The sequence below is a fragment of the Papio anubis genome, chromosome 3, assembly GCF_008728515.1.
Source record: "Papio anubis isolate 15944 chromosome 3, Panubis1.0, whole genome shotgun sequence".
NCBI lineage: Eukaryota > Metazoa > Chordata > Mammalia > Primates > Cercopithecidae > Papio > Papio anubis.
In genome coordinates this window covers 160660314-160680764 of record NC_044978.1, presented here as the reverse complement: position 1 = coordinate 160680764, position 20451 = coordinate 160660314, and the positions used below count along the sequence as shown (strand labels likewise).

The 20451-nt window shown below is 42.6% G+C and overlaps 1 long non-coding RNA gene across 1 annotated transcript; it reads left to right on the top strand.

Annotated features, from left to right (window-relative positions):
• Nucleotides 1-3289: 3289 nt before the first annotated feature.
• LOC103884282 lies at nt 3290-15698 on the top strand. Its single transcript, XR_646817.4, has 3 exons — nt 3290-6052; nt 8491-8630; nt 10457-15698. It is a non-coding gene; the product is annotated as an uncharacterized LOC103884282 (long non-coding RNA).
• The last annotated feature ends 4753 nt before the right edge of the window (nt 15699-20451 follow it).

Below are 20451 nucleotides of genomic sequence, written 5' to 3'. Positions count from 1 at the left end.
TTTGAATAAGGTCTGTTTACTAGATAAAGGTATTGTATCAATGTTAATTTCCTGAATTTTGTCATTGTATTTTGGGTAGTTCAGAGAATGTTCTTATTTTTAGGAAATACACACTGAAATATGTAAAGGGACATTGTGTCTCAAACAGTTCAGAAAAAACATAATACTATCGAGGATATATAGATTTGGAGATAGACTGAGACACAGGATAGAGCAAAGTGATAAAACGTTAACATTGGGGGAATCTGGGTGAAAAGTATGTGGGCCTATGAGAATTATTTTTATCATTCATGTAACCTTTCTGTGAGTCTAAAATTGTATCAAAATTTAAAGTTAGGCTGGGTGTGGTGGCTCATGCCTATAATCCCAGCACTTGGGAGGCTGAGGCAGGCAGATCATTTGAGGTGAGGAGTTCGAGACTAGCCTGGTCATGGTGAAACCCCAACTCTACTAAAAATACAAAAATTAGCCGGGCATGGTGGCGTGTGTCTGTAATCCCAGCTACTCGGAAGACTGAGGCACGAGAATCGCTTGAACTTGGGAGACAGATGTTGCAGTGAGCCAAGATCGTGCCATTGCACTCCAGCCTGTCTCTAATAATAATAATAATAATAATAATAATAATAAGTTAAAGGAAGAGAAGAGAGCCATTAGGCTCTGGTCCCTTCTTGGCTCTGTATAAGTGTGTAATTTTGGCTAAGTCTCTACACCCCGGGGTCTCCTCCTGCCCTTCCAGTTGGAGGCCTCATGGCTTGCCTTTCTTGTTCTGCCTCCTCCCAGCTAATTTCCAGATGGACACCTTGTCTCCTCTTCCTGAGTCAAATGTTTCTTTCGCACTGTGCTCTGATAACTGATCTCTTTGGCTTAATGCCCCTTGAGATCTGGGCCACCATGGAGGCTTTTGTCCAGTGTCCGGGACATTTTTTGCCAACTTCTGCTTGTGCACCATACACAGATCAAGATAATTCACATTAACTGAAGTCCTACTCTGTGCCAGGCACTGCTCTTGATCTTTTCAATAACCTGAAAAGTAACTCTCCACTGTGTGTAGTCTACTCTCACTATTATCTCCACACAAATTTCAGTGACTCCAAAGCCCTACTTCCTTGATCAGAGAAATGTCAATATTTAGTGGCTCACACCCCCATGTGTTTCTGAGAAAACACAGGATCACCTAAACACATCACGGATCCCAGTTGGTTGTTCACTTACAGCTATGGATCACAGAGCTAGGATTTTTGGCCTCGAGTCCTCAACCTTCTATTGAAGGGGTCACTCAGGGTCCCAGCTATCTCCATTTCTTGGGTACCATCAGAGCTGAACCTCAAAGCCAGAGACCTTGTCACCTGTGAAATAAAGAGAAAAAGCAGACCTGGTATGGTGGCTCATGCCTATAATCCCAGCACTTTGGGAGGCCGAGGGGAGCAGATCGCATGAGGTTAGGAGTTTGAGAACAGCCTGGCCAACACGGTGAAACCCCGTCTCTACTAAAAATACAAAAATTAGCCAGGTGTGGTGGCAGACGCCTGTAATCCCAACTACTTGGGAGACTGAGGCAGGAGAATCACTTGGACCCTGGAGGCGGAGGCTGCAGTGAGCCAAGATGGCGCCACTGAGCTCCAGCCTGGGCAACAGAGTGAGTCCCTGTCTCAAAAAAAAAAAAAAAGAGGAAAGTGCTCTTTTCATGTTACAATCAGTTGCAGTCCATGTGAGGGGGTCCCACAACCTGTTCCCAGAACTCTAGTGCAGTGGGTTTATGGCAAACCTGTTTACATTCTGGGTGAGACTGAGATCCAGTACGAGCCACATTGTAGTACCAGGGCCACACTGCCTCCTGAACACTCAGGCCTGGCTGTGGAGCCCGCCTCCCCACACAGGACCACTTCCTCAGTGTGAGTTCTTCCCCAGCCTTTGTTGACCCTGTCTGCAAACTAACTTTTGTATATGACTGAGACAGACAGAGATTGTGGACTTAAGTCAATATGTGAAGCCTGTTGCCTATCGCCATGGGCCACCAGAAAAGCCTGGGCCAGATCCTGCCTCATCAAGAGACCCTGTTGACACTGGAGGCTCAGAGAAGTTACCCATTTGAGGCTGGGAGTCCTGCAAGTCATAAGTGTTGGGGTCAAGCTTTGAACTGAGATTTTTGGGGCTCTTTCCAGTCCACTGTCTTGTTTTCTACTCAAAGTGCAGCATAGACAACAATTTGGTAAATGGAGGCCTTCCTATTTGAGGCTTTGTTAGTGAACTGAGGTTTTTCTGGCCCGGCCTGGGATTCCGGAAGTACTGGGGACAATCGTTCATACTGCTACTGGTGATTTCATATTTAGATGATGCAGACCTCTTGTTTTTCTTTCTTCATAGTACCTTTTTCCTCCCAAGCACTTAATCACCCAAAAGATGGAAACATCAAGGGTAGCCCATTTTTATACAGTTCTGGAAAATGCTTGGGGCAGGTGGGAGGAAAGGTTGAAACGACTGGCAATGTGGTTTTATAGAAAGAGCGTGGGCATCAGAATCAGACAGTTCTGGGTTCAAATCTGGATTTGTCGCTTCCTATTTGAGTAAACCTTCAGAAGTTAAAGGTCTTCATCTGCAAAACAGAGACAATACTATCTACCTCTCAGCGTTCCATGAAAAACCTTATTTAAAATCATCAGTCTTGAAGAGGTCTCAATGAAACTTAGTGTCCCTCACTTTGGCTGATCCTTTTTAGAGTATATGAGAATTTTAGTTATCTATATTTTGCTATTCATTCCTCTTACAGACAACCCTCAAGTCAACTCAGAAGCAGGTCTCGTTTCCATGGAGATGTATTTAAGGTAAACAAATGTGAAAAGGGGAAGCACAGACGCCCATCCCCTACACCCACTCACAGCTAATGCACCGTCTCAGCAGAAATGTTTCCAAAGAAACGTTTCACAAAGCTTTCGGGGAAGGCCAAGGGCTCTTTCAAAGTCTTGACATGCTTTTTCGTTGTACGGCTCTTGAAATGAACAATAATTCGAAACAGATAATAATGAACTTCACACAGCAATGGATCAAAAGTGGAATTACTGAGCTCAGCATTGTCTAGTATAATTAGGCTGACACGCTGCTGAATCCAAATGGATGACTTTCCGCCCCCCACTTTTGCATGTGCACATTTATTTGCAGAAGAACTTTTAATGGGCAGAATATTACAAGATTTCTGGACCCCACATGGTTTCAGTTCTATCCAAACAGCTTACTTTCTTCTGAAATTCTGATTTTCCTTCCTCGCCTTCTTTTTTTTTTTTTTTTTTGGCATCACTATTTTATAAATTTCAAAGGAGAATTGCTTCCTTGAATGTACATGGAAATATAAGCACATAAATCACATGCTGAATTTACTTAACAAGGAGCAATAATCCCACTGTCACTTCCCACTGAACAATGCCTTTTTAGGAAAAAATGCTGCAAATCCTTTAGAAGTCCAAATCCAATGCATCCAATCAACTCACTTTTGAAATTCCACAAAATAATTTCTCTGTTTTAAATCGCTTATTAAATACAACAGCAATCAGATAGTAGATATTTCTTAATTAGACCTAGCTTTAGATCTGTCTTCAATCATGGCAGACAGCACACTAGGTAGTCACTTTATAGGGCCATAAACATTCATTTCAAAGTCTAATAATAGAGTGATTTCCTCTACTCTCCCTCTAACACAAGGGCCAATTTTTGGCGAATGAAAATCAGCCCATGTCTTACACAAGACATCTGTCCTCAAGATGTGACACCTAAAATGATGAAACAGAAATATGTCACCAAAGGCAACAACTTATAAAATTATGGCAAACAAAACTAGACAACCTTGTTGTTGCATCAACCACAAAAAGAAAGAGAAAGGGCATTTAATATAGCCTTTATTAGTCACTTTATTAGTCACTGGTACCTGTCTTGAATTTTCCAAAGGCTCTAACAGAAGAATTAACTTGGCCCACTTACAGAACCACAGGCAGAAGATTCTGCACTATCAGGGATATACATAGTGGTAGCAAGAACGATTAGCAGAATGTCTAGATGTCCCTAAGCAGACGGGTTAATGCCGCCATCCTCAAGGTGGGCTCTGAGCCCCTAGCTAGAAGGATATAAGGAGCTCTAGTTAATACAGAGAGAAGGTCCAGGCCAATAATTACTAACATCGCTGGCCCCATCCATTCACATTAGATCCAGAGCAGAAAATGAAGTGGAACCTTAGAATTCTTCCCATTGTCATGCAAACAAATCTGTTAGATGAATTCTTAGAAGCGTTGAGCAGCCCCCAAACCACAGAATTGCCAACCTTGGAGGTGGAAAATTGTAGAAGAGGAAACTGCAGCTGAAGGTGGTGAAATGACTCGCCTAAGGTCATAGAGAAACCACACCACCCTTCACCACTTGTGACTTGAATGGAAATAGTCTTTTTCTGGCAAAAAAAAAAAAAAAAAAAAGAAAGAGTGAGTACACTATGTGTCAGCAAATGTTATGCCACATGCAGCTAGATCATTGCCCAACAAAGGAAATGTGGATTCACAGAACTAGCTTCCCACTTTGAACACTATTTTTCCTGTAATCGGGTAAGGCTGGGGGCAAATTCTGGTCAAACCCTACAAAGATAAAGGGAAGCTCCATGTTTATAGGTGCATGAACTGTAGGCCTAGTGAAGACTTCTCAATCATTTATCAATCCAGTATTGATTGGGGCATGCCCAACATGGGGCAGGTGTTTTGGAAAATACAGAAAAAGCATAAGACATAGTCTTTTCCCTTAAGAAAAATTCAAACAACATAGATGATTCTTAGAGATCAAGTAAAAAGATTAGATATTGATGATGATCCCAAAAGGAGTTCAAAGATGGGAGAAATCACATGGTTTTTCACAAGTCAAGGATGGCTTGACTGACCTGGGATCTGTAGGGGACCTTGACATCTGGGCTGTGTAGAAGGATAGGGTGTAGGGGAGAGAAAACCTGGGAATATCTAAGCAAGAACAAAATTTCTGAGGTTGGAATTAATATGGCCCCAGAAAGTCCAGTCAAGGCACTTAAGTGGCTTAGAAGTTGATTTTAAGGACACGATGAAAAACAACACTGAACCCTGAGGGAAAAGCATAACAAGTGACTCACCAAATCATTTGGCCAAAGCAACATCAAACAGAGCTCAAGAGTCAGACCCATTTCCTTGGAAACTCGTCTCTCTGGTATGCTAAGAAAAATTAAATTTGCAATTTTTAAATGTACATATGCCAGAATCATCAAAATGTCATGGATTCTCCTTCATATCATGACTAATATCCTCACCTCTGTACAAAATATAAAGTTGGCCTGAGCCGTAAGAGGAAGGGTTGCCCCCTTCTACCACCGCTCCCCAAGAGGAAACTGACTAAATAGTTTTGGAAGCCATTGCTAGACCCACAAGACCCTAATTCAACAAAATAAGGTATTGCCAAAGCTATTAAATATCCAACAAACTATCCGAATACCTTTCTAAGCTTTTGAACATCCCTTCTCTTTGACCTTAGACACACTCTTAAATTTATCAACTCCTTCTATCTGAAGGCCTGCCTGCATGTGGCCTTTCTAATTTGTAGGGGCAGGGGATAAACGAGAAGCTGAGGAATTACAGAGCCACCTAAATGGTGGGCTGCTTCAAGGTTAAAACATGGCATGCCCAAACGCTTGCTGTATGCAAGGCTATTTATAATAGTTCTGATTTTAAACTTGGATTTATAATGAAGTTCAAGGCAGAAAGAGCAAAATTCCATACTGAAGAAAAATTACAGCTGGAAAAATCATTTGAAAATAAAAATAAAAAAAAAAAAGAACAAGAAAACCTTCCAAGTGGTTACTCAATTTGGGAATTTGAAGAAGATGGCAGTTTGTGTCCAAGAAGAAACTACTTTTGGGGAAATGGAAGAATGGAAAGTCTTGCCTTCAGCCTATTTTTGTAGCCCTGCCTCCAGCCATGCACATAACTGAGTCAAGGAAAGGCATTCCTCCCCACAGCTTCCAAAAAGGCACATGTGAACAGAGGCCCCTGGTCACACTATGGTGAGCCAAGCGCAAAAGCTTCAGGCGGTGAAGGGCAATGGGAGGGGAGATGTTAATTTGCCTCTGGCCTTTGGCGCCCAGCAAACCTGTGCCCTGCCTGTCTGTCCAGTCTGCTTATGCCTCTCCAATCCGTGTTCAAGCATCTAGCTCCAGGTCACTCAGGAATTGTGTGTGTTGGAGGAGGTGGGACAAGGCGATGTGATGGATAGAAACTCTCTTCCCCTTCCCCTCTTACTTTGTCTTAAGTGGGAAGGAGTTTGGGGCTCACGGGGAATCGTTGCTCAGCATGCTTGCTTGTGCTCTGGAGGCTGAAGCATTAAACTATAGGATGGTGGGTGGTATCTATCCATGTAACCACTTCTTACCTCTCCAGCAGATGATCCTCTAGAGCACAGCACTCATTTGCTTTGAGCAGACTCAACTTCAGAATCCTTCTCAATCCAACAGTCTAGGCTGCCATCACCCATCAGAATGGGCAAGTGGTTTGCAACTCATTTGCCAAGGTAGAGAAAAGGAGAGCAGGAAGAAAGAGGAAAGTAACATTTTCTGAGCACCAACCATATGCCAAATAGTGGCATGTCAAGTGGGTGGGGAAGTCAGCCTTGATGGGGAGGGGGCAGGTTATCACTGGCATTGCATAGTGAATATAAAATGACTTGGATCATGTTTACACTGGGTTCCAATACTCCATGGACAATGCACCCTCATTGCCACTCCCACTGTCCGGTCTGCCCTCCTCACTGCACCACCAGGACCAAGAACTGCTCATGGCCCTTTCACAGGGCTTGCCTTTCCCAACAGCCTGGCGGTGTGGCAGGGACTTGGAACCATCCCTCTTATATTGTTAAACCCCCTGTTGAGGTCAGACTGTGCCTCAGTTTCCTCACTTGTAAAGTGAAGACAACAAAGCTGTACCTTTCCTAGAGGGCTGTAGTGAGGGCTAGTGCTTCTGCAATTGTGAGAGGGCACAGAATCTGGCATATAGGAAGAACTGTTAAATGCCAGATTTTCCCTTAAGTTACCAGCTGAACTGGGCTGCCCCTACCCTGAGTTTTAAGATCATTAGAGTAATAATAAAAATCAGTTGTAATATACCACATAGGATTGTCTGGTTTAGAAAAACAAACAGGATACTCAGTCAAATCTGAATTTCAGATAAGAAATGAATAATTTTTTAGTATGAGTATTTCCCAAACATTGCACGGAAAATAGTTATACTAAAAATTTATTATTTATTTTTAATCTGAAATTCAAGTTTAACTGAGTGTCCTATATTTTATCTGGCAACACTAATATCAAATCTTAAGGTGTGTGGAATAAATAAAGGCACAACTCTTTGGGAATAAAAATGTCACACTGAAAGAAATGTTTCTCCAAATTGATGATTTTCAAACTTTTTCCAGCCACATTCCACAGCAAGAAATACGTTTCGCATCACAGTGCAATACACACAAATGTGTATTAACTGAAATCAACATTTTACGAAACCTTTTTTGTGTACGGTATATTTTGATATTTTGTCTCTTTCATTCTCCTTTATCTTATTTCTTTTTTAAAAAATTCTTCATCCAGTATCACTTAACTGATTTCATGACCCCCTTAATTGAGGGGTCAGCAAATTATGGCCCAAGGCTAAATCTAACTAACCACCTCTTTTTGCAAGGCTTGTAAGCTAAAAATGTTTTTTACATTTTTGACCAGGCGCAGTGGCTCACACTTGCAATCCCAGCACTTTGGGAGGCCAAGGTGGGCGGATTGGTTGAAACCAGGAGTTCGAGACCAGCCTGGCCAACATGGCAAAACCCCGTCTCTATAAAAAAGAGAAAAATTAGCTGGGCATGGTGGCGCATGCCTATAGTCCCAGCTACTCTGTAAGCTGAGGCAGGAGTTGCTTGAACCCAGGAGGCAGAGGTTGCAGTGAACTGAGATCATACCACTGCACTCCAGCCGGGCAACAGAGACTGTGTCTCAAAAAATAAAATAAAAAAGATAAGATAAAATTTAAAATGATAGATAAAATTAAAAAAAATTATATGTTTTTAAGTGGTTGGAAGAAATCAAAAGGGGAATGATATCTCATGACTGGTGAAAATTATATGAAATTTACATTTTAGTATTCATAAATAGTTTAATTACAGGACAGACACACTCATTTGTTTACCCATTGTCTTTGATCATTTTCGCACTACAGTGGCAGAGTTGAGCAGTTGCGAGTTGAGAGTTGCATGCTGAGTGCAGCCCACAAAACCTAAAATATTTACAATGTGTGCCTTTACTGAAAAAAAGTTGCCTACCCCTACCCTAAAGGGTTGCAATTTGCAGTTCGAAATGCTGTGCTCTAAATGATTTTGCACCGAAAGGATTCATTTCTATTCACGTGAGTGAGCAGTGTTTTTAACAATGTCAAGTTAACCTTACTCTTCTCATTTTCTCATAAGATAAAGACAAATGAACAACCACCAGACCAGCAAACTTATCTGAATCCAGCTGCCCTTAGAGTATGGCTGAGGCTTGGTTGAAACCCAGAACTTAGCAAGAGTTAGAAGACGTCATGGGACCGTATTCCCAGTCACTCCAGGTATCCACTACTCACTGGGAAGGGAGGGATTATGAAGAACACAGAACAAATGTCAAGTTCTTGACTTTGAACCATTTAGGCTCTTGACTCTTATTACAGAGATTGGGGCCTCCGTAAGCAAGGCTTGCGGCAGAAAAGCGTGATCAAATCTGAAGGCTAAGCCCCATGTAAGCATGACATAAAGTTTATACTACAAACAAGAGAATGGAAAGAGAGGAAAGGATGATTATTCTAGCTAGGGAAAGAGGAGAGGGGAAGAAGAAGATGCTGACACAACCCTGAGGGATCCTGCACTTAGCCTGCTCCCTCTTCTTGTGATTTTCTGAAGTGGGGTAGCCGGTGACAAATCATCAAGATAGGTTTAGTAATGCCAAGACCTGAGAATGTGTGCCCTGATCTGTGGGAGATGCCTGGAGTTAGGGGAGAACTGCACAGATACATGTCGAGATCATCAAGGGCCCCGAGGGCCAAATGCAGCATGCTACTTCCTTTTGTAAGTCAAGTTTTATTGGAACACAGCCACGCCTGTTTATTTACATATTGACTGTGGCTGCCTTTGTGCTACAGTGACAGAGTGGAGTATTCATCTAAAATACGTACTATCTGGCCCTTTACAGGGCATAGTTTGCCACCCCCTGCATCGTATGCTGGCCATAGTGGAGAAGACAGCGCAACAGAGCAAAGCAGCAGGGAGGCCCCAGGAAAGCCCCCAATCCCTCATAGCCAGGCCCATGTAAGAAAGCATCTGAAAGTTTCCCTTGCTCCTGTCTCCAAAATGGGCATAAAATGGCCAAAAGAGGGCCACAGACCTGAGCAGAGCTTGAGGTTGGGACAAGAAGGATATATTGGAGATGGAGGGCTCTCTAACAAAGAGGCCTTGGCAGCCTCCAAGTATGGCCCCACGGTGCCACTACACATAGGTGCCGATGGCCAAAGACCAGGTCTGCTTCAGGCTAAGGATGCCTGTGGACCACACCACCCCATCCCTCTCTCAGTCCCCCAGAACCCCGTTTTCCACCTACACCATCCTATATTTCCAGGATCTTACCAGCAACCCCAAGAAGAAGGGAAGGGAATGAAATTTTGAATTGAGTGACTGAAACTGGCATGACTGAATAAACACCGAAGTGAGTGATTTTTACCAGGAAGACACTATATATTAAGTTTCCTGCCACTAGAAAAATGTAGACTTAAACTAGAAATTAGGTTATAGAAAAATGAAGAGGTTTACATTCTACACAGCCGATAGGAAGAACAGGAAACTGACTTTGTCGCTTCAGGAAATTGGAACTTCATTCACAGCAGTTCTGAGACCACAGAAGTTGAAGTCCTTATGGCTCATGACTCAGTGACTCCATACCTACTCATTTTTCTACGGACTTCTTTCTAGAATAACACTGTTTAAAGCAGTCCAAATCTCCCGGAGATTTTTCCCATTCTACCTGCAACTCCATAGAAGGAATCCTGTACAAGTCTAAATTTTCACCAGTAGGTGGTGCTAACACAGACACTGCCCTATACTTATCTGAGAATGAATTAGCCAGACACTAATTGAAACTCTGCATTAGCACTTTTCTCTACAGCGCCTTCCCTTTGGTCTAATTGAACTTTGTTATTAAGCAGTCCCTGAGTGGTTTCACCTCAGGGCTAACACTCTGTCTCTGGAGTGGTATAATGGAAAGAATTCCAGCATTAGGAAACATGGGGTATGGATTTTGGCTGTCTTACTAACCAGATGAATTGGCCAAGTCACTTAATCTCTCTCAGTCTTAGGATCTTCATTTTTAAAATAAGTGAGTTGGGTTTGTTGGATGCTTGTTTTCCAGGTTTGAGAAACAATTCTACAACCACTCTTCTCCCATCAAGCTAATACACTTTGAGAAAAACTCAAGATTCCAAGAAATAGGCTCTTGGACACAATTCTGTGGGGGAGGTAAGAAGTCTGTGGCACAGACTTTCTGTCAGGCAATTTGGCAATGTATAGCAGCAGTCCTAAAAATATATGTACCTCTTGACCACGAATTCCATATCTGGGAATTCATCTCAAATAAATAATTACAGGCATGTGCAAATATGGAGCCAAGGGAACACTCTATAATGCAGTGCTTGTTGGCTTTGTTGAGAGCTCAGTGTATCTTTGCTAACCAGTTTCTGAACTTCAGATAATCTTTAGAACTGTATTATCATCCTTGTATAAGGCAACAGAGCAAACTATTGCTTAATCACACAATGAAAGGAAGAAGTAGTGGACATATTTTGTGTGCCACACACCAAGCCAGACACTTTTCTTAAGTTATTTCTTTAAGTATTCTTACAATAACCCTATGGCACAAAGGGATTATTAATTCTATTTTATAGCTAGCAAGTCCAATGCTCAGACCAGTTAACCTTCTTCATCAAAGTCACCCAGTGCTGATTACTGGGAGAAGAACTGCGTCTTCTACTTTACAAAGATCGAGTTCTCTGATGGCTTAGGGAAAACTTTCCCTCTGATGGAAGTAAGAGGAGGGAAATTCAGGATGCGAACTTTGATTCTGCCTGAGAATTGGACCTGGGCTCTTGGGCGTCTTTGAGGAAGAACTGCAATTTCAAAGCTTTTGCTAATTCTTTGTGCTGCTAAAAATGGAAACCCAAATTAGTCTGTGGGGGCCAAGGCTTTCTGGTGGAGAAAAAGTGCTTAAATGAGCTTTTATCTGTGCAAAAGGAATGGAAAGCCTAGACAAGGAAACACTCAAGCTCTGTGTCTACCAAAATAAAAGAGTGAGGATTGTTCCGATGTTAATGGATTTGGGGCTTTCTCTGGTAGACAGAGGGAAGGGGCTGTGGGGGCTTGGCATTCAGGGAGAGAGAAACACAGTCAATGCAAACCCCTGTGTGGAGGTGAAGACAGGGTAGAAGCACGCCCCACAATGTGCTGGGAGCCTGAAGGTGAAGGAAGACCAGTAGGAATTGGGTGGGATGAGATTTGGCCCAAGGACTCGGGGTGTGGTTGGTCATGGCTGACACTGAGCTTAATTTTTCCCTCTCTGCACTGAAATTCCTTCAAGCTTTCAGTTGAGCCAGAAAGCCTCATGTGAGCGTTGTCTTGGGGTGAAGGGAGGCACTGAATCCATTGGATCAGGGACACACATTCAGGTGGAGAAACAGTAAGTGAATACCAAGACTATGTCTATATTCCTTGGAAGAATCCTGGGCTTCCTGAAGCTTCCTGGTTTGGAAGCTGGAGCTCTTTTATTTGCATATATATATATTTTTTAAAGGATGGTCTTGGAAGGTTGTCATAAACTCAGGAACACAGGAGTTCTGTCTAATTGTTGTATTTCAGGGACTGAGACTTAAGATGGTCTGCAGGACAGCTGAAACCATGGAGAAGGATGCTTCTTAACAGGGTTCACCTGTTCTGAGGACTCTGCGACCACAAGCACTTGGCTGCCGTCAGCAGGCTAGGTGATTACAGCATTAGATCATGCCTCTAATGGGAAAAAGGCTTCTCCTCTCTGGCTGACTAATCAGCTTGCCATTTTTATTGCATGATCAGTATCAAGAGGCAATGATTTCTGTCAGCTCCCCGGGTGCACACTAGCATGACAGAAAGAACAGCTATATTAGCAAAGAAAACAGGTGGAGGGATTAGCAAACTTGCTTAAAAGGTCAAGACAGCTTGGTCCCTTATGGCACAGCAACAGGAAGGCTGAAGGGGCCCCTTTCTTAGAACAAGAATAGCTGCTAGTACAAAACTCCCATACAAGGAGTCCTCTCTAGTCATCTTGCTGTTTTCCTTTTTCTTATTATTATTTTAAAGTCCAAAGTATTTCATGCTCATTGTCAATCTGTAGCAGTTCCCTAGGGCTGACGTGACAAATTACTACAAACTTGGTTTCTTAAAACAGCAGGAAATTATTCTCTCATGGCCCTGGAGGCCAAAAAGTCTGGAATCAAGGTGTGGGTTACGCTTCCACTGGAGGCTGTAGGGGAGAATCCTTCCTTACCTCTTCCAGCCTCTGGTGGCTCCAGGCAATCTTTGGCATTCCTTGGCTTGTGTCTGTGTCACTCCAGTCTTTGCCTCCGTCTTCACACGACCCCCTCTTCTCCCTAAGTGTTCCTCCTCTGTGTTTCTCACATAAGGACACTTGCTGTTGGACCTAGGGCCCACCTGGATCTGCCATGGTGACCTCATTTTGAGATCCTTAACATAATTACATCTGCAAAGACTCACTTTCAAATAAAGTCTCATCCACGGGTTCGAGGAAGATATGAATTTCGAGAGGTCAATATTCAACCCAGTGCTTGGGGATGTCCTTTTGTGTCAAAGTGCTTTCAAAGCTCTTGAAAACTCATGTTCAAACTGTCAAGTGCAAAGGGCCGATCTGTGAGGAGCAGTGCCAATGTATCCATAGCTGACTGAAGGTGGACAATGGGCAGTGCTGGGGCCAGGACACCTCCGGATCAGTGCTCCCTCCCCACTCAGCTCACACCAGTCACCAAGTGCTGTGTGTGGTCCCATCACACCATCACAACCTCTTCTCCAAAGTCCAGGCCACCAAATTCCTCACCTGAGCAACAGCAACATCCTCTGGAAGGAATTTCTTCATCTCTTGTCTTGCTGGCCTCCAATACATCCTCTAACTGTCAGCCCATGTGTCCTTTCTAGGTTAAAATTAAAATTATGCAAAGCTTGCTCATTGCCTTTGGACTGTGGTCCAAGCCTCTTGGCAGGGCACTCCAGGTCCTCTGAGACCAGCTCCTTGCTTCCCAAGGCAGTCTCAGCTCCCTGCCACACCTCTGGCAGCCTAAGCCCCAGGCGTTCTTGCCACTGAAGAACTGAGCAAATCCACAAACACCTCCCTGCCTTTACATCCTCTGCTCCTCCTGTCTGAAAATCTTCTTTTCCTTATTCACCTGGTCTCTTGGGGTGAATAGTGACCCCAAAAAGATATGCCCTAACTTCCAGAACCAGAGAATGTGATCTTATTTGGAGAAAGGGTTTTGCAGATGTAAACAACTTAAAGATCCCAAGATGAGATCATCCTGGATTACCTGAGTGGGCCCCCAATTCCACGACAGTTGTCTTTATAAGAGAAAGGCAGAGGGAGATTTGACACAGAGCAGACAGTCCTGTGAAGACAGAGGCAGAGATTGGAGCCATGCAGTGCAACCTGAAACCAAAACTTGCCCGGAGTCACTGGAAGCTGGAAGAGGCAATGAAGGATTCTCTTCTAGAGCCCCCAGAGGGAGCATGGGCCTGCCAACCCTTTATTTTGGACTTCTGACCTCCAGAACTATAAGAGAATAAATTTTTGTTGTTTTAAGCCACCTAGTATGTGGCAATTTGTTAAGCAACCCTAGGAAACTAAGAGGCATGGATAATCCCAGGATCCCATGGAAGGTTGTGCAGGTTGCTAACTTCTCAAGGGCACTACAGGATGAGGAGAGACTAAATACAGCTCGCGCTGGGCCTGCCTACCTGTGTGCCCTGCAGGAGACGGCTCCTGGCCAGAAGGGGCACCTCTGTCTTGTTTACAGCTGGCCAGCACCAGCTCCCGTTCTTGGGTTTTCTTCAACTCTCTGTTCCTGGGTTGCCCCTCCAGGAAGCCTTTCTTGAGTCACACTTCTCCCCAGGACTAGTCTGGACCCTTCATCTGCTCTAGCAGATATATTTATCCTGCTGTAACATAATTGTCGGTTCGCTTTTCTGTACCCTCCTCCATATCTCAGAAGCAAGGGCCGCTCTTAGTCTCCTCTTTCCACTGTGCCTAGCACATCATAGGTGCTCAAAAGAGACTGGTTGAACGAATGAGCAGGAGCCAGCCCTGGAGCCTCCGTGAGCCTGCGGCAGCGAGAGGCACGGTGGGAGGGAGCACGGATGGGATGCCTGTCCCAAGGGGCTACTGAATCAAGGCAATGTCACGCTCGTCACAATTTGCCTAAACTAGCCATCAAACAGAACGGAAAAATGGCTCTAATAGGGAGCACCACCAGGACATTAACATTTTGCAGATGTGGTATCTGATCTTGTGCCTTTATCTTTTCCCTAACTGAGGCATCGGTGCCTAAGGATATTTCCACTTGGGCCAAACACATGCTCACACATCCAATGGGACCCAACGTTCTGCATTCCACGCAGATACACACATGAGCTCATGCAAGTCCCAGGGTGCTCATCTGGTCCAGATTTGAAGGAAACTATTTAGCTAGATGGAGAAAAACACATCATGTACAACTTAATACCAAACAGATTTTATGACATACTGAAAATGCTTTTGATAATCTACTAGTATATCAGAAGGGCTAATGAACTAAAAAAGAACCAGCTAATATCATATCTTTGAGGTCTGGACAATGTTTATGTGGATTGCAGAGATGACAGAAAATACAAAAAGATGCAGAGAGCTTTAGGGAAATTTATCCAAAGGCTCCCCCACCCCCTACTGAGAAGCAGTCCTGTTTATTGTAGCAAGAAATGTATTTTGCCAATTTGTGAACATAGACAATTATTTTCTGGCTAAAAGTCAGGGTGGACTTTTCCAGAGATGCAGAAGGGCTATTACTTGGCCACTAAGATCCCTGGTGGGCACAGGCAGCCATGGATGCTACTAGGGAAATAATCGGTGCATGACAGTTTCACTTGGGACTATCTCAACCCATTGGTGGTTTCCTTGGCAGTGTGGGGAGCCCCTCCATTAACTGTCACTTGACCACAACAGCATTCCTAAGTGATTCCTAAGACTTCATGAAGTCTCTCTTGATAAATGTTTTAAATTAAAACCCACATCTGTGCTTGTCCTGGCACCATCTGGGGTTATAAGAGGCAGCACAACATACTGAGACAAGAATGACTTTGAAATTGCAGTTCAATTACTTGATGATGTGAGCTTTCACAAAACTGCTTAATTACTCTGGCCTCAGTTTCCTTGTTGAAAAATGGAGAACAAAATGATGACAGTCTCGCTCTGTCATCGAGGATGGAGTACATCCTGAAGTATAGTGGTGTGATCTCAGCTCACTGCAACCTCTGTCTCCTGGGCTCAAATGATTCTCATGCCTCAGCCTCCCGAGTAGCTGGGATTACAGGCATGCACCACCACACCTGGCTAATTTTTCTGTATTTTTAGTAGAGATGGGGTTTTTGCCATGTTGACCAGGCTGGTCTTGAACTCTTGGCCTCAAGTGATCTGCCCACCTTGGCCTCATAAAGTGCTGAAATTACAGGCATGAGCCACTGCACCTGGCCTTGCTTAACTTTTCTTAATGCAGGATGTTCAACGGGGGCAAGTGTGAGCAAGGATTGTGGTACTATGCCCAGAGACAGGGGATGTGGGATGGCATTTGGAAATTTGTGGAAGTCTATCTGACTGTTGCAATACCTGGGGAGAGGAGCGTTATTGGTCCTGAGAGGGAGCCAGAAAGCCTCAACTTATAACACCCTCACTGAGAAGCCCTCCATTAAAGTAATCCCAGGCTGTTCCTGGCTGAATCTGTATGAAACCCTCTGATTCTATGTGATGAAGAGAAGGCGCATTACTGCTTGTGTTTGCTTTTGTTTTGATATAGGTTATCATTGTAGGGAAGTGTTTTAATCTTATTATATTGTATTTTTTAAATAACCAAATCATTTTGTTGGCATTGTATAAAGAGACATATTTTCTAAAGTACCAAGAAAAAGGAGTAGGCCATTTAGCCTGATGGCATCCTTTCAGATGCTGCGCTCCTATGAGGAGCTCCAGGAGCCAGTCTTCTCCTTTTGGGCCCTCACAGGAGATGTTAGGAAGAGGTTCTCAGAACAGGGCTGTAGGAAAACGTCCGGACACCTGGCGCAGCCAGGCTGGTGGGGATTAGGGAGCAAACATGATTCACCTCATTTTATTTTTATACAGGAAACTAGAGACATAGCTAAGAAACAAATTCGCTATTTCTGGTTCTTGGCTAGTTGTGGCTCTTAGGGGCCACTCCCTTCCTCTGAAGAGCTGTTTCTATGGCAAGGGACTCACATGGTTTTTCATTGCTACATTATCTTTGAATCACAGTTGGCAATTAGGCATTGAAATTTGACTATTTACCTTAGGGACTCCTCTGGGTATGTGAAGAATTCCCCCGTTTTGCTCAGGATGTGGGCAGATGAGGAAGTAGTAGCAACTGACTGATATTGTATCTCCATTTGGCTGGTGCTGGGGAAGAACCTTTGAGTCAGCCAAGGAGATATTCCCCAGTGCAAAGAGATGGCAAATAGAAGCGTATCTTTGGATGTCATCTACTTCTTCAGCTGTCCCCAGGTCAGAGGGAATGGGGGTGGGTGGAGGGGGTGTGGGGAGTGGAAATCCCACCCTTCAAATATTCAAGACAAACTGTGACTTAAACAGAAAATTGTGGGACTTGGTGAAAAAATGGAAGGTAGAACTATAGAGTTAAAAAGGAAAAAGAAGGAATTCAAGCCAACAACCATAGACCATCCCAGGCTTACAATGGTTCACTTCTGATATTTTAATTTTGGTGGTACAGAAATGATACATAATCAGTAGAAACTGTACTTGGGAGGACTTATACAATCATTGTTTTTCACCTTCAGTACACTGTTCAATAAATCGCCAAGCTTTCCAACACTTTATTATAAAATAGGCTTTGTGTTGGATGAGCTTGACCAACGACAGGCCATTGTAAGTGTTCTGAGCATGTTTAAGGCAGGCTAGCCTAAGCTATCAGGTGCAGTAGGTTAGGTGGATTAAATGCATTTTTAATGTATGATATTTTCAGTTTATAATGGGTTTATCAGGAAGAAACCCCATAGTAAATTGAGGAGTATCTGTATTTATCAAGCACTAGGTGCTGAATATATAATCATCATTAACATTAAGAATAGCTCATTTCCTATCCTCCTTCCAGGTACAAGACACTGTTTATTTAAAATATAAGTATTAACTCATTTAATCTTAATAACACACCTTTAAGGTGCTTACCTATTAGTATCAGGAGCATCTGTATTTATTAAGCACTAGGTGCTGAATAACTCATCATCGTTAACAATAAGAATAACTCATGTTTCCTATCCTCCTTCCGGGTGCCAGATACTGTTTATTTAAAATAGATGTATTAACTCATTTAATCTTCATAACACACCTGTAAGTTACTTACCTGTTAGTATCATGCCTATGTTAAGGATGCAGAAACAAGGTGCCAAATGGCTAAGTAGCCTTCCTGGAATTATCCAGGTGGTAAACGGTAGAGATGAGATGTCAGTGCAGACACTACACCTCCAGATTATGGGCTTTATATCACTATAACATAGCTTCTCTTAGGACATGATTTCTTTTCTCAAGGACGTTACAGGGAGCTGGCAGCCTGCGATTAACCAAAGCTTGGCTGCCATGGTTGGCTGAGACTCAGCTATTTGTTACAAGAATATACTCTTAAGTTAGGTTGCAATAGGTTTCAAAGTGTGGAGGAAGCTTAAGGCCAAATTTAATTTCAAAGTGTGGAGGAAGCTTAAGGCCAAATTTAATTTAACAGGGACATGGTTATGGATTGGCAGAATAATTGGTGAAATGTTGCCCACAGTGACAGGAAAGATAGAACACCTATAAATGTGTGTATCTGGCTAAGAAGATTTCCAAGCAGAATGGCAGCTTTTTTTTTTTTTTTTTTTTTAGTAGAGGAGGAGTGAGATGAGCTTAACACAGAACTGTTCAGTTTTCAAGCAGAATTTAGAGGCAATATTTCCAAGGCAAGTCTTGCTTGATGGGAATTTTTTAAACAGTTCATATTCACAGATTATCTGGAAAACAAATGATTCTCAAAGCAAGAAATGACCACAGGACAAAAATCAAATCCAAGAGACATAGCTTCCAGGTAAAGAACAGATCAGGGCTATGATTTTGAGAAACTTTGTTGAAATATCAGCAAGATTTAAAGTGATGCCTCATGGACCTCCCAATTAGACAAAGAGCTAAAGGGATTTTCTAGACCCTCCTAACCAGACAATAGCACTTCTGAGAATTATAAATGTTTTGCCTCACCACACACTGACTTGAGGGTTCTGTCTCAAAGAGACTTAAGGATACTTCTTTGTCTTGGGTATGGATTATAATTTGATACACAGGAAGCCCACAACATTTTTTAAAGGAATTATATCTGCTTTAACTCAAAGGGACAGATAGTGGAAAATAAAAAGAAGTCCCTGGACCCCAGACTTCCTAATGGCAGGGAGCAGGCTAAGAAAACTACTTAGCTACTGACACAGGGCATTTCTTATAGGAAAGGAAGGGCAATTTAGAAGGAAAAGATTCCAGAGGGAAGAGCTAACAGCCATGGAAAATCACTCACAAGGAGCAGAAACAAACTCTTTTTTTTTTTCATTATTTATTGATTTTATTTAAAACTATGTGCATCTTACATGTTTTAGATTCTTGATAATGTTGGAATAATTTGAAGGGGACATAATGATGTTCACTGACGAACAGCTTTCTGAAAAAAAGAGTTTATACACTATTCTGCATGAATCAAAGACTTTCAGATCTTTTCAAATTATTATTACACTTACTGCTTAAATTTTTTTAAATGTTTATCTCAATAGTTTTTGGGGTACAGATGGTTTTTGGTTACATAGATAAGTTCTTTAGTGGTGATTTCTGAGATTTTGGTGTTCCCATCACCCAAGCAGTATACACTATACCAAATACATAGTCATTTATCCCTCACCCCCCTCCCACCCTTCACCTGGAGTCCCCAGAGTTCTTTATATCATTCTTATGCGTTTGTGTCCTCATAGCTTAGCTCCCACTTGTAAGCGAGAATTTGGTTTTCCATTCCTGAGTTACTTCACTCAGAATAATGGCCTCCAGTTCCATCCAAGTTGCTGCAAAGTCCATTATTTCATGTCTTTTTATGGCTAAATAGTGTTCCATGGTGTATATATATATATATACACACACACATATATATATATACACACACACATATATATATACCATTTGCTTTATCCACTTGTTGGCTGATGGGCATTTAGATTGGTTCAGTATTTTTGCAATTGTGAATTATACTGCTATAAACATGCATTTTCCTATGTATTTTTCAAATAATGATTTCTTTTCCTTTGGGTAGATACCCAGTAGTGGGATTGCTGGATGGAATGGTAGTTCTACTTTTAGTTCTTAAACAAATCTCCATACTTTCAGAAATGAACTCTTAATTAGGGAATGTTCTCTACCTCAGGAATCAGAGAAAATGTCCACATGTGCCTAGTTGGATTTCAAAATTGCTAAGAACAGTAGGGCCATGTGTCTCCTGTTTTCAACTTTTTTTGAGCAGAAACATTTATTGCTTTATTCTGTCCTTTTTTCACAATTTTATGTTAGCTTCTGAGATCATTGGCACCTTTTTTTTTTTCTTTTTTGGGAGTCTCATTCTGTCACCCAGGATGGAGTGCAGTGGTATGATCTTGGCTCACTGTAACCTCTGCCTCCTGGGTTCAAGTAATTCTTGTGCCTCAGTCTCCCAAGTAGCTGGGATTACAGGCGTGCGCCATCACGCCTAGCTAATTTTTTTTGTCATTTCCCCATAGTAGAGATGTGGTTTTGTTGGTCAGGCTGGTTTCTAACACCTGACCTCAAGTGATCTGCCTGCCTCGGCCTCCCAAAGTGCTGGGATTACAGACATGAGCCACTGTGCCCAGCCTCATTTGAATTTTTGTTTCATGGATCTTCACATCTGGGAAACCACAGCTGAAAAGCTATATTCAAGGAGTAGACCGGGGATGCCTCATCCTTACTGATGCCTGTTTGAACTGATGTTGTCCTAAACTTTGAGCTGATTCCTTGAGCTGATTATTATT